Here is a 4,335-nt window from a genome sequence, read left to right as displayed (position 1 = left end):
TGCTGTGCTGAGCTGAGCCAGTGAGGGAAGCGGGGGCTGATGTTGGGGCTGCCCCCTCCCCCTGCCTCAGGCCTGGTTGCTTGCAGCAGCTGTCTGAACATAGAGACAGTGTGCCGACACACTCCCTCTCCCCACACACACACTCCCTCTCCCCACACACACACAGTCTCTACCCCGCCACGCACACTGCAGTTGAAAAGCAGCTGGCAATCTAGTAAGATGCCCGTGGAACGGTGGGATAGAGAAACCTGCATCATGTCATGCTGTACCGGCCCATGAGGCATTGCAAGCCATTCCCAAAGCACCCTGCAGCCAGTTGCACAGCTACCCACAGTGCACTGCTCTCTGTGGCCATCCAAGATTCTAGCGTGGATGTGCTCTGGTGACACAAGGGGCATAGTGTGGACATGCAGCAGCTGTTTAATTAAAACACTTTAAAGCCACATTACCCAATAGGGTAGACACAGCTTGAGAGTGAGACAAGACCCAGCTCCCTTGAAACTAAAGAGCCACAACTTTCTCCGTAGTTGGCAGGACTCAAACCTGCGCAGGGAGACCCCAATGGATTTCTAGTCCACCGCCTTAACCACTCAGCCACAACTACTTGGTTGAGATGTGTCTCTCACTGCACTCTAGTTCTGTTCTCACTGAGTGATCAATTCCAGTTGTTTCCTCAGACCAGCTCCCTCAGCACACACACTGCCGTGCCATTGTGTAAGTGTGTCCATGGCTGAACTGCAAGAATTCCTGCTCATTTCCCTTCTGGCTGGAGCATAGTTAGCGTGTGTTTGTGGTCAATGACGTTGCTGTAGATTGTTGTCCATTTCCTGCCTTGATCATTCAGACAGTCCCTTTCCTGCCATATCCCCAGCACATCAGTGAGTAAACTCAGCTTTTTATTCCATCCTTGATGTTTCATGGAATAACAACAGACGACCGAGGAAAGAGGTGGGCAGGGCGGGTCTCAGGGGAGGGGCAGAGAGGTGGGGGCGGGGGGCAGGGCGGGTCTCAGAGGAGGGGGCAGAGAGGTGGGGGCGGTGGGCAGGGTGGGTCTCAGGGGAGGGGCAGAGAGGTGGGGGCGGTGGGCAGGGCTGGTCTCAGGGGAGGGGCAGAGAGGTGGAGGCGGGGGGCAGGGCGGGTCTCAGGGGAGGGGGCAGAGAGGTGGGGGCGGTGGGCAGGGCGGGTCTCGGGGGAGGGGCAGAGAGGTGGGGGCGGTGGGCAGGACGGGTCTCAGGGGAGGGGGCAGAGAGGTGGGGGCGGTGGGCGGGGCTGGTCTCAGGGGAGGGGCAGAGAGGTGGGGGCAGCAGGCAGGCCTTGGGGTAGGGGGTGGAGAGGCACCAGGAGGCCTTCAGGGAGGAGAGGAGCGAGCGGAAGGTGGACCAGCAGGCCTCAGCCACAGTGGAAGAGCGGGGCTGGGAAGTGGCCAATGGGAGTGAGGGCGGAGCACAGGTGGGGCCTCAGAGTGAGGAGAACGGGGGATGGGGGTGGGGGGGCCCGGGCCGCCCAGAGGATTCAGGGGGCCTGGGGCAAAACAATTTCGGGGGCCCCTTCCATAAAAAAAAGTTGCAATACTCTATAATCCTGTATTCTCATGGGGGCCCTGCAGGGCCTGGGGCAAATTGCCCCCCCTGTCCCCCCTCTGGGTGGCCCTGCCCTCAGCCTCTCCTCGTCAGTCCCCTGCCCCCTAATCATTTTTGTTGCCCTCCCCTAGACTCTCTCCAATTTGTTTCTGTAGTTGGGGGATGAAAATTGGACTCAATGCTCCAGATGTGGCCTCACCAGTGCCGAATAGAAGGGAATAATCACTTCCCTCGATCTGCCGGCAATGCTCCTACTAATCCAGCCAATACGACCAGGTACCCACATTGAATGCAGACCCAGCAATATTTGATACATTGGTTACTGTCCATTCAGGAGGTTATTTCCCACCTATTCATAAATAATGAAAGCAACAAAGAATCCTGTGGCACCTTATAGACTAACAGACGTTTTGCAGCTCGTCCCCTACCACCAGGCCAGAGCTCTTGACCCAGTTGACCCGGGCGGAAGAGGCCGCCGAATAAATGGCCTGGCAAGCCTCCACCCGCGCCAAGTCGCCCGGGTCCTGGACCACGAGGAGCACATCGTCGGCGTATGCCGACAGGACCAGCTGCAGCTCTGGCTCCCGGAGCACCAACCCCGTCATCCTCCGACGGAGGAGACAGAGGAAGGGCTCGATCGCCAGAGCGTACAGCTGACCCGAGAGGGGACACCCCTGCCGCACTCCTCGCCCGAAGCTGACCGGCTCGGTCAGGGTCCAGTTGAGCCTGACCAGACACTTCGCGGAAGCGTACAGCACCTGGAGAAAACCCACAAACTGGGGTCCGAAGCCAAACGCTTGCAGAGTGCCCAGGAGATACCCGTGGTCCACCCTGTCGAACGCCTTCTCCTGATCCAGGGACAAGAGGGCGAACGACAGACCATCCCTGCACTCTAATTCCAGAAGGTCCCGGACCAGATACAGATTATCAAAGATCGTGCGGCCCGGGACGGTGTAGGTCTGGTCTGGGTGGACCACGTCCGCCAGCACGGACCCTAGCCGCAGCGAGATGGCCTTCACAACGAATTTGTAGTCCGTGCTGAGGAGCGAGATGGGACGCCAATTCCGTAAATCGTGGAGGTCCCCCCTCTTCGGCAATAAGGCGAGCACGGCTCACCTGCACGAGAGAGGGAGGACCCCGCCCCACAAAGACTCGGCCCAGACGGTGACTAGGTCTGGGCCGAGGACGTCCCAGAACACGCGGTAGAACTCCACGGTCAGCCCGTCCATGCCCGGAGATTTATTGGTGGGCATGCGACGGAGGGCTTCCGAGAACTCGGCCAGAGTGAGAGGCAGCTCTAGCCGGTCCCGGTCGCCCGCGCTGAATGTCGGGAGTCCGTCATTGAGCTTGTGTTTGTCAGTCTGTTTGTTTGTTTGTTTGTTTGTTTGAGGGACCGTGTGCTCTGGCTGGCAGTTGGAGGCAGGTTTGAAAGCTCGAAGCCTCTGGTAATTGGCTGAGCCTTAATCAGTGGGCGGGGCATTCACTCAGGCCAGGGCTTTATAAAGCCGCGCACAAGCGACCAGGGAGCTTTGCGAACAGGGGCTGCTAACAGGGAGTTTCGCAAGGGAGTTTGGAGGGGGAGTGGGAAGGGAGTGGGAGTCCCTTGCCGGCCCTAACCCCTTCCCTGTAGCCCCCCCTAAAACCCTAAAACCTATATACCAAACTACATTCTAAAACTACTTTCCGTAAACCACCCTTTCACTAACTAGGAGACAATGCAGGCAGAAGCCCAGCAGCAGAGTGGGGGCTATCCAGTTTATTGCACTGACTGTCGCATGTATGATTACCTGCCCTGTGGGCGGGTGGCGTATGTGTGCAGTCGGTGCAAGGAGCTCCTGGCCCTCAGAGACCATGTACGGACTTTGGAGGCCAGGGTGGCGGAACTGGAGGAGCTGAGAGAGGCAGAGAGGTATGTTGATGAGGCTTTCCGGGACACCGTAGAATTGTCCCACCTCCGCTTAGACAGCTCCTGTGCTGTTGAGGAGGAAGAAGGGCTCAGGGAAGTAAAGCAGTCAATGGGAGCAGAGGGAAACCTTCCCGTACTTGGGACCCTCCTTCCAGATGGTGCTGGGGTTACCTCTCGCACTGAGGTTGCCTCTCCGGGGGAGGGAACTCGAGTTTCTAGGAAAAGGCAGGTGTTAGTAATGGGAGATTCGATTATTAGAAATGTAGATAGCTGGGTCTGTGATGACCGGGAGAACCGTATGGTGACTTGCCTGCCTGGTGCGAAGGTTGCGGATCTCTCGAGGCATCTAGATAGACTTATGTGTAGTGCTGGGGAGGAGCCGGTGGTCGTGGTACATGTAGGTACCAATGACATAGGGAAGGGTAGGAGAGATGTCCTGGAAGCCAAATTTAGGCTGCTAGGGAAGAGACTGAAATCCAGGACCTCTATGGTGGCATTTTCAGAAATGCTCCCAGTTCCACGTGCAGGGCCAGGTAGGCAGGCAGAGCTTCAGAGTCTCAATGCGTGGATGAGACGATGGTGTAGAGAGGAGGGGTTCACGTTCATTAGGAACTGGGGAAACTTCTGGGATGGGAGGAGCCTATACAGGAGAGATGGGCTCCACCTAAACCAAAGTGGAACCAGACTGCTGGCACTAAACATTAAAAAGGTTGTAGAGCAGTTTTTAAACTAGGAGATGGGGGAAAGCCGACTGCTGCAGAGGAGCGTGTGGATCGGACACAGACTTCTCTTAGGGGAGAGTCTGATGATAGAGAATCTCCAGGTTATAGTCAGGAGCAGAGGAATGAG

At 57.3% G+C, this 4,335-nt stretch overlaps 1 non-coding gene across 1 annotated transcript; it reads right to left on the bottom strand.

The window, feature by feature from the left end:
• Positions 1-522: 522 nt before the first annotated feature.
• TRNAS-AGA lies at positions 523-604 on the bottom strand. Its single transcript has one exon. It is a non-coding gene; the product is annotated as a tRNA-Ser (tRNA).
• Positions 605-4,335: the final 3,731 nt, after the last annotated feature.

The sequence above is a fragment of the Mauremys mutica genome, unplaced genomic scaffold (genome assembly GCF_020497125.1).
Source record: "Mauremys mutica isolate MM-2020 ecotype Southern unplaced genomic scaffold, ASM2049712v1 Super-Scaffold_100033, whole genome shotgun sequence".
Lineage (NCBI taxonomy): Eukaryota > Metazoa > Chordata > Testudines > Geoemydidae > Mauremys > Mauremys mutica.
This window is presented reverse-complemented; position numbering and strand designations above follow the sequence as displayed.